Here is an 11,123-nt window from a genome sequence, read left to right on the forward strand (position 1 = left end):
TAAAAAGCAGTGGGTTGAATGCAGCAGGTTGGCAAAGATATGATTTGGGATTCATTATGTTTATTTGGCTTTATATTCTACAGTTCAGTTTGTGTAAATTGGCCCTATGTTAATGTGCAGATATCTAGTACACTTTTACAAAGGTTTCAAACAGTTAAATAGCACTCATAAATGAGTGAATCCCCCATCTGTTTGGATTATGACCCACTGGTTAGAAAAAAAAAAGAGAAAGAAATAGTTGAGAACTAGAGTTTGAGGGCTAGAACCAATGAGGAAAAACAATGCTTTAACATGTACTTCCTTTTGTGTTATTTGAACCTGAAAACCCAAAAGCTTTAAACACTCTGAGACTGTGATGTCTCCAACCAAAAAGATTAAAGACAGAGATTGATATCTAGTGAATGGACAATTACAGAGCACTGTAAACGAAGGGACCAAGCAATGAATGCATGATACTATATAAATGGACCATGTTTGTTGAATTGTTTTGTAAATTGGTAATGACTTAATATACAGACTGCAGTCTCTGAATTGATCTGTCAGCACAACAAAGCTTGAGATTCACATTTATCAAGTTGTAATTTCCGATCATATATAATTTCTCTAATTGTAGGTCTTGTACGTCTTTACCAGATTGCAAAACAAAAACGTCAAGATCCTTCAACATACTGCACGTTCCTTCCCGTATTGCATCATTAACTTGTGTAGTGGTTGTATTCTCAAGAATAGGCTTTGATGAATTCCTTTCCTGTTTGAAGAGAATAATGATGGGAATGTCCTAGCAACCAATGGGAATGTCTTTAGAAATACTTTAAGATTTCACTGCTGAGCTCTCTCTCGATTAAGGTGACTATTGTAATAGCACAGTCTCTGATCTCTGCTTTTCCTAATTTGTTCTAATTCCATGGCGCCTGAAACCAAATAATAAAAATAAAAAAAACAACAAGAATATTTTTGTGTGATTACTTTTCAACTGGACGTATATTGACAAGTATCCTCTCTCACAAAATCTCTCCTTTATTTTGGTCTTTGCCTAAAGCCAGCTATCACTCAGGTGTGTTGAAATGCTTTCTGTCATTCTAAATAACCTGCTTTAAATTGGCAGCACATTAGAAAACTGCCCAACCATTCACTGTGCTGTGCCTCATAAATAACAGGAAATACAGCTCTTCCTCAGCCCGTACTCTACTTATCTCCTTAAACAGGCCATAGCCAAGTATTTCAGCGATAACATTTCTATTAGCAGGATTTAAGCAAAAATAGCATTTTATTTGCTATTTTGGAAGGGTTTGTCTTGATGCATGGGTTTATATCAATACAAACATAATTTTGCAATATTTTGGTTTTGTTTTACAGAAAAATAGTTCACAACATCATTAAATCAAGATTAATTTGCTTGCAAAAGCAAAACTGTACTGCAAAATTTTATAAGATATTAAGACTTGTTTTCAGACAATATACACATCTTACTCAAAGGTATAGCAAGCTAGGGACAAGTCCCAACTAATATCCAGAATTGTCCCTAACAAATAATTTGGCTCAAACACTTAAAGTAGGTTAATTATATTATAGGCCTAAATTATATTTTATTATAAATTATATTTTAACTTTTCAACATTTACTAGCATTTTATTTTGCTTAATTTTAGGTAAACAATTAAAAAATGTAAAATTAAATTAAAAAAAATGCAAGAGTGGCTGGCATGTGTGCTAGAAAACGTTTGCGCGTGCTCGAAATCTCTACGCAAGAAAAAATTGTTTGCGTAGTCAGGTAGTAATTTCCATGTAATGTCTGTTCCCCTATGAGGTTTATAGTTTTTTCGTGTTTTGAAAAACGAAGAAACTTGGTCTGGCATGCATGTGAATGTTACTTTTTGGGCTCCGTAGCTTTATGCCTACAACAAGAAACAAAAATTTAATTTCCAACGAGGTAAGAAAATACACACTTAATCAATTCAAAGATATATATTCTTTGAAAACAAGTCTCATCACCATACATATTTTGTTACAGGCATAGATCAAGGTACGTGCCATACTGCACAGCTCTTGTGTTATATCAGAACAAATACAGAATGTTTCACTTTGTCTAGCCCTTACGAAAATTGACCATGGTTTTATTACTGTAAAAGTGTAGTAACCATGTTTTGTTTTTGTTTTGTTTTTTTGGCATATTTCCTTACCATTTGTATAAGCACAGTTTAACTACAAATACCATAAATACCATTAAACTATGGTTAGTGTAGCAAAACCATGGTTGATTTATGGTTACCATGGTTTAACTACAGTAACCATGTTTTTTTTTGTTGTTTTGTTTTTTTGTAGTAAAACCATGGTTTTCATAAGGGAGGAGCCATAAATTAATTTAGGTTCGCTTAACAATGTCCTTATGTCCTTTGATGAGAATGGTGGAGCAAGATGCAAAACCTCACCGAAATATCTCACACCCATTTATCCAAATCCCAGGACCATACACATTACAGCGAATCACCAAAGACTTGCCAAGTGCTCTAACGTGCCTCGAGAGAATACCTGAAGGACATACCTGCAGATCTTTAGGGCAGATATACTGTAGAAATCACTTACTCAGAATTAAATGGAGGCTTAAGTTATGCTTGGGGAAAAGCTAATGATCCTCAGGTCTTTGGTGCTGTTCACCTTTCTGATTTTTAGTTCACACAAGTGGGCACCGCAGAGTCAAATTCATTTTCATACTAATTTTCTCATCCATATTTCTCTTGCTTGCTCTTATATTACTGTTTTAGTCTCTTCTTTTCATGACTGAATGAACGATACATTGTCACATTCTTTTGAACCTGGCTGTACATACACACTCATTCTCACATACAAAGCCTCTCGACCCTTTTGCTGTTGCCATGGAAACCTCACCCTGCAAGCCCTTCCTGTCTTCACCCTAGAGATGTCTCTTGATGTGACACCACATGCTTTAGTCCCGCCAAAGACCTATTCGGAGAATATTTACCTCCCATAGTTTATTCTTAGGTATGTTATGAAGGGCAACAACTCATAATTTCCAAGATCTTGAATTGAAACAACAAATCATTAAATTGTTTGCTCTGTGACTCATGCATTCATAACACAATTGTGTCTGCTTTACTGCCATTATTGTATTGTGTTTTATTATTGCTTCCAGTATTTGCGCAAACCAGTGTCTATTCCGGTATACTTGTAACAGTTTGTGTGTTCTCTCCTGTCTGCCAGGTCATCGCTGTCTGTGATTGGTGTTCTGTTTTGTGGGGCATCTCAGGTCCGGCACTCTCTCCACCCTCAAGGTGACTGAGGTGTGACCCTTGAGCAAGTTACCAAACCCATAACTGCTCCCCGGGCACTGTAGCATTAGCTACATACTGCTCCGGGTGTGTGTTCACGGTGTGTGTGTATGTGTGCGTTTGTTCTCTACTCACTGCTGCGTGTGTGCGCTTGGATGGGTTAAATGCAGAGCACAAATTCCAAGTATGGGACACCACATGTCACGTCATTTCCTTTCATTTCCTTTCCTTTGTTTAGCCTTTTATAGAGCCACAACTGAATGGCAAATCTGTTCCTACAGCTGTGAGGTGTAGACGCAACGTCAAGCCAGTGAGAATCAAAAGCAAAACGTTTAGGTGTTTATAATAGGCAATTTTACATGGCCCTGATCACATGTGTAGATAAAGGGGGTTAGTTAGGGTTCACTTTGATTGATTGTGTGATGCACATGCCACCTTAGACCATTTAGAGGCTTTTGATGTTCACTCAGTGAGTCTGATTCAGAGCAATAGAGCATCTAGAGAAGATTAGATTAATGGTAATTTAACCAAGACCCAATTAACACCTTTCAGATAATTTATAGCAGCTTGTCTTCTTAAGCGCAAACTAAACAGCTCTGTGTTTTACAGAACTGCTTTTATTCTGTAAATTCAGTTTTTATCCTTTCATGTAAATATTTTTCAAAATATGTATACATTTATTATATGTAAATATGTAAAAATATATGAAGAAAATGTATATGATTTTATTTTCAAAATAAAATTATGTATTTTAATATTATACAAAAGCATATGTATTCTCTCTCTATGTACATATGTATATGTAATATATATATATATTAATATATAAAATGGCAAAATATATCAAAATATATATTTTTTCAAAATACAAATTATGCATTTTGTAATTTCACAAATTAAATGATTATAACATACTCAATACAGCAAGTCAGTGATATATATTATCACATATTTTCACATGTATTCTCTCTATTTATATATGCATGTATATATTTGTATATATCTTTACACACACACACACACACACACACACACACACACACACACACACACACACACACACACACATACATATATTGGAAGTGAAGTAGCTTTTTTAAAATCCAATTTCATCTCAAGGGTCCTATTTTCTCTGCATGCATCTAAGAGAGAGAGGCATGTTGTAGATTTTATGAAAGTGCAATCATATTTTTTAAGAACCAGCAAACCTAAACATTGCCATTGTCATCGGTAGAACTGAGGAGACCTGTATGTTTTTTTTTTTTTTCTGCAGTTTTCTGATCTCCTGAAAAGTCCATTGTAACTGCAGTGAACAAATGAGCACACCTGCATTGCATTTGCCACTGGCAGATTAATGGAGCACTGTTCCAAAACCTAGTGCAGACTTAATGCAATACTCAATTCCTGTAGCACACACAAATTAAATAAAATCATTATAAAAAAATAAAAAATTACAGGATTGCCTGTTCCATAAATGATACAAGCTGCTTAAGATGTCTGTGCAATAGCTACATTTGACTGGATTCTTATTTCCATTTCATGGTATTGTGGTGTTGAACTGATAAATGGGGCTCCTGGTCTTCGGCTCCTGATATATTGCTGGCTGTACAGTTACACTGCCCCAATCAATAACAACCTCTTTCTCCTCTTTTGCCTCCTCTTTGTTGTACCTGCATTGATTTAATACACTAAAATTGGCACTGTTGATGAACAGGATCAAGGACATTGCAACTGAGATAATTTTCCATTGGCAATTAAATGCTGCTTGCATTATATTATAAATAATTTCTATAATGTTTATTAGGTGCCATTCATTTTGCCAAATAACATAACCTGACTGTGTTACATTTGACATTTATTTTCTTTTTTTCACATTTATTTTTCAACACAGTTGTGAACGATTTCCATTGGGGTATTAATGCAGCCTGCATCATAAATTGTAAATAATTTCTATAATTATTATCATCAAGCATTTCTTTTTTTTTTGGAAATAATGAAACCTGGATGTGTTAAATAAGATAATTTTTCACATTTATTTTCTTTGCATGCTCTTTTTTTTCTTTTTCTTTTTCTTTTTTTGTTTGTTAAAAAGCTAAAAACTAGAATACTAAACCCTACCATTTCATTTCACTAGAGTGGACATCTTTGATACTTTTGTTGTATTATTATAAGGACAACCACAGATCAGAGAATTACACTCCAGCCCAATGATCCATCCGTCCTGCTTTAGCTGTCAGAATTCAAGTTTATCTCTGAGGAATAAATCAAGGATGCCATTCTATCCCTCAGTTTGAAGACCTCAAAATAAATAACAAGCAACACCACATACTTGAAACATATGAAGTGTGTGTGGGAGTGTATTGTGTGTGAAGAGGAAGGGGAGGTTTGCATATGGCATGCTACCCTCCTTCATCATCCCTTAATTTATCCCTTCATCAATGCATCTGCACTTTTCTTTTTGCATTTTATGTCTGATTATGCATGCACTTTCCCATTTAATTCTAATTTTCCTCTTCCAGACCAGCAGTGTTTGGCACAGACCTCTAGTCCTGCTGTTATGTGTCTTACCTAGGTATTATAAATCGTCCCTATTCTCTCTTTTCAGCGTCTTTGTATCTTTTGCCCTTTCACATCGTCTGTTGTCTGTTCTGTCCTTTACCGGTTGTTATCCTCATCCTCTGTCTTCATGAGACACACCTTCCTTTTTCATAATGAGTCCCTGAGCAGTAATTACATTCATGTTTAAACAAAGATCAGGCAAGTGCCAAGTGACTCTCTGTTGTTGTCTTTCCTTTGTATTATTTACAAAGTTGCTGTCTTTATTATTTTTGCATCCTATCAGCTCTCTTTCTCCATGTGATCGCTCTCTCACTGTTGTTTGCACTCGTGCTGTCTTTCACAGCACGCCGTTTCTTTCCCCTCCCCTACATTCCATCATGTGAATTGGTTATTTCTGGAAGATTGCAGCATCTCCTACTTCTGTCATCACAGTATGTCATTTTTACCTCCCATAGCACCCTTTGGTTTCACTGAGCCTCTTTCTGTTGCCTTTTGCTCAGTCATTGCAATCCTGTATAATTTAGGAAGCACTGTAAATACAGTACCAAATTTTAATTTGGTACACAAAATCTCTTCCTCTCACTTAAATCTTTCATTCATGCATATTTTGCATATTCATATTTGCATGTCACGATAAGTTACAAACAGTGACATATGGCAGTATTGACCTGGAGTGACACGTCTGGATGAGCTCATGTTTGAATATATTTTTAATATAATGAAACAAACTTGCATCTCTGGACATGTCATGCCAGATCAGTGCTGCCATTGTCATAGTAATTATTACTATCATTGTCAATATCTATTAAATTCCACTATAGTCTCTGGGTGCTGATTTATAGATATTCTGAACATAAGGGCCAGTATTGCTGTGATTGCATTAGTTTATCAGCATGTGTTTGCATTTCACCCTACATGATACGTGCACTGTGTTCTCATCAGTCAACATGCAACAACATTCACATGGGCAATGTCAACTCAAAGTCAGCATGTACTGTGAAGATCCTGTCCAAACAATGTGATGCACAAACGAGGTGTAGGTATGTCACTGTATTCCTTTAATGGGCTCACACAACTTGTGTGGCTTTGTTTTCCCCTCCTCCTTCAAAAGTTCAAAGCTACTTTATCCTTAAACATCCGTAGGTTGAAATGCAATTACTGTATTTATCTCAGGAAGACCTACCTCATGTCATAAAGCTGTTCTGTTAATGAGAACATTTTCTTCTTTAGAAAAATAGCAGCAGCTGGGTATTATAATATGTGAGGTGAAACTGTTTAAGTCCACACACCACTAAAGATACTTCCACATGCCTTCATTTGTGTTTATGGAGTTCCCTCTTGTCTTTTTTTAGTGTCTTAAATACATGAGCCAATACTTGATGCTCTCCATAGGCTCAGATTAATGCAGCAGACCCACGTTAGACTGCAGTTATACACACCTAGAGTATACACTAACAAATTAACATAAACGATTGAAATCCACAGCTTTATGTTATAGTCAAATGTAATAGCATTTAATGTTAAAATGCAGATATAGTATAGTTATACAGTACAGTATAAATATACAACGTAAAATGCTTTTCTGTTTGCACACGTTATTTTAAGTGACTCTTCATATTGCCTCATTTAGCCAATAGATGCCAACAAATGACTGTCTTTATGAACGAGACATTGACCGTTTTTATTCATACCATATTTTTTATTTATGACTTTGCCTTCATAAATTAGTTGTTGATTTTTTCATTCAGTCAATTTGTTTAAATACACTGATTCATTCAGGAGCTTACCAAGTTTATGAGTCTTTAAAAGTGAGTTGTTGGCTCTTACATCCAATCCATTCATCCTTACAGACTGATTAATACAGGAGCAAATCTTTTTTAGTGAGTCATTGAATCTTTTACTCAACCGATTAACACACTAAGTCATTTAGGAATGAAACACTACTAGTTCATTCAACTTTGATTTTTTTTTGGGAATTCTATTCATTGGCAGAGCAAAAATAGACAAAGTAACTGGCAATATTGTCTCTAATTAGGTTCTTGTGGATTGAACGTTTGTATAAAAGCAATATTAATCATGCCTTGAATATTAGTTTGTGTGCTTTACATGTGCCAGATCACAATCTGCTGATATTCACATACTCTCTTGCATGTGATATTGCTTAAAAATACATCACAAAGTTGCTTGTTTTTCGCAGCAGCAAGTTATCAGGGCAATGTTGCCTGGGTGCTTGTCTTCATACATAAAAAATAATCAGTGCTGTGACCCGTCTGCATTCATTTCAGCCATCACCTAGCCTGTATTAGGAGCTATTTATGGATCCAATTATTTGCAGATGTGTTTAGTGGCCTTAAAAATATGTATCATCTGACAGTGTAGCCAGTGCCACTGGCTGATTCATTTTCTGTCTGGCATTTTTCCCAAACTTTGAGCTCAGCAGAAATGGCAGATGATATTTCTCATCAGCTCATTAATAAATGCTCTGTTGTGTCATCAGTGCTGGTGACCTATTGCTGCAGTGGACATATTAAGGAGCCAAGATATCTGCTGAATTTCTTGCTTCAGACACCAGGATTTCTACTGTTCGAGGAAATGTCTTGCGTTAAAGTGTTATTTTGTGTTAAATCATAGTTTTGTAAAATTCTGATACATTTGTCTACCTAAAAATCTCACTGCAAGCCTCCTGCTTTCTCTACAATGGGTAAGTAAATCATAAACCACTAATTAAGCCTGCTAAATTTAGGAAATAATGATGTCTCTTAAACCCTGAGGATTGACAAGACAATTAACCTTGGTGATACTGCTGCACTGTAAAAAGGCTGTGCTATCAGCTAACCTACAAAGGTGGTTTTAAAAGCTAAAAAACTTGTTGAATATGACTAAATCACGCTGGCTCTATTAGCTACCTATCACAAACTAAAATAATTTTTAAGGATCATTATAAATACCTCCTAAGGTAACGACTTCCTGTTTTCACTTTCTACAGTGTATTCTGCTGAAAAGAAATCTGGTTCATAACTGAAAGAAGTCTTTAATGCTCACTTAGGCGACATTAGTTTGATCAAAAATACAATAAAATTACTAATATTAGGAAATATTTTTAACTGTTATTAACTATCTTTATTAGTACCTTGCCATCGGCCACTGCTTTTCATCTCGCATGATGAGATCAGCGCTATGAGCCACAGCTGCTACTGTATATATATATCACTTTTAATCATGCCAAAAGCCATGTACAGTTAATTTATTAAATGTATTTTCTAACAATACTCCATAAAACTTTTGCACTTTAGCAGTGTTAATCCATATACACTATGACTGCAATGTCCAGATAGACTGGTCTTAATTCAAGTTATTTCAGAAACATTGCTTCTAAAAAGTTGTCTCAAGCTACTGCCCCTCACTAGAGAGTGTATACTATCCTTCCAGTGTGTGATAATATGAATGTTGCTGTGCCACTTATTCACTATTTTCTTTATAGTCCCATATATTGAATGCCACAGTATAATTTAGAGAGCAGTTTTGAACACAGCTTGTTTGTACACAGGACATGTGTGGTGCGACATGGCAATGGTTGTAAAAAACTTGTATTTGCTGTAACAACTTGACTGGCCCCCAGTGGAGAACATCACCTGACTAGTGGCCCCCAATTAATTCTGAATTTGAGCCCCCGATGACTGAACTGAGCTGTTAAATAGATGACTGAATGCTGCCTAATGTCCCATGCCTCCTTGTTTTCATTAAATCATGTTTGTTAATATCCTTGGAGAACAGAATTACATTGTCACACAATCAGCTTTAGGCCAGCCAGTGTGTTTGTCAATTATGTGCATGCAAACACATTTGTGAGATACATTTCCGGGCTAAATTAATGTAATCACTTTGAAATAGCTGTAGGGCTCGATGCTACATCTCACCTGAGTTATGTGATTTGTGCAGCTTCAGCACATTTTGCTTTCAACTTTTATTCAATCAGTATTGAGATAATTATGTTACATCATACTAAAATATTTAGATCAAAATCTGTTGGTGGATAAATAGCCATTATCATCTTTTCCCTTTCCAATAGCACTATGCATTGTTACATTCATATTTAACATTTTTAGTATTCAAATGTATATTATTTTCATATTTTTCCATACATTTGGTGATATTTGTATATATTTATATTTAATCGTATTCATTTTAACATATGACACATCACTTGCTATTCTGACGTGGTTACATGTATGTTTATACGTGTCACTGGAGCATGTTTTAATGTAAAAGACTGATGCTAAAATGCTTATGTTCTTCAGCTAAACTCCAAAATAGACCTGTGAAAACAGTGTGAGGAAAACAGACTGGAGAGAGGGAAGAATTTTCTGAGGTAGGAGCAAACAAATGGTGAGAATTAATTACATGCAGAATCAATGGAGAGTGATAATCAGATCTGAATAGAAATGAAAGTGGGAAAATCACAAATCCAAATAGGATGCTGCAAACAGAATGCATTCTAGGCCCAACTGCTTTCCCGTGTAGTTTGGTTTCTGTCAATAAGGTGTGTGCAGTCCATCTTGTGCACATAAATAGTCTGTCAGTCATGTCTGAATGGGCAGCCAGAATGCAGTGCTGTAGAGTTTTTCCTCTCCTCCTCCTCACATTCCTTCGCTTTTAAAAAGCTTATATATGCCCGTGCGCATTTTACTTTCACTTTTTAAATAGCCTTGTGCTTTTCCACGTCAATTGCTTATCCGTACAATGACAAACTTACTTATGTTAAACATAGAACTTTTATTAACAAAACGTATAAAAATACACCATGCTATAGGCCTAATACAAAATAACTTACAGAAAGTTTAAATGTAAAAAACTGAAATTCAGCAAACGCTGTGAAATCAAATGAATAAGCAACTGAACATTTATTAGAAAAATGAGTGGAGCCGGTATCCTCCTGTGTTCTCACCTCAAACTGGTAGAGGCACTGAGAGGCCTCGGTTTAGTGACTGCTTGCTAAAACTGCTTCATTGTGTCCGTACTGTAGACCCTGTCGAGCCCCTCAATCCCCTCGGCAGCCAGGTCCTCACTCGATGAACCCGTGAGAACTGGTAGAGGGCTGGGTTCAATATGTAGAGACCTATGTGGATCCCATATGTGTAAAGTTCACGGTATAGCCTCAGGGCCTGTGTTTCCCCGGCAGACTTCCTGCCATTTTCCAAGAGGGTTACAATCACCTCTAATCTTCCATATGCACCTAAATGGTTGTTCATATGTGTAAGTGCTTCCAAAACCTCCTTCA

The sequence above is a fragment of the Cyprinus carpio genome, chromosome B19 (assembly GCF_018340385.1).
Source record: "Cyprinus carpio isolate SPL01 chromosome B19, ASM1834038v1, whole genome shotgun sequence".
NCBI classification, from domain to species: Eukaryota; Metazoa; Chordata; class Actinopteri; order Cypriniformes; family Cyprinidae; genus Cyprinus; species Cyprinus carpio.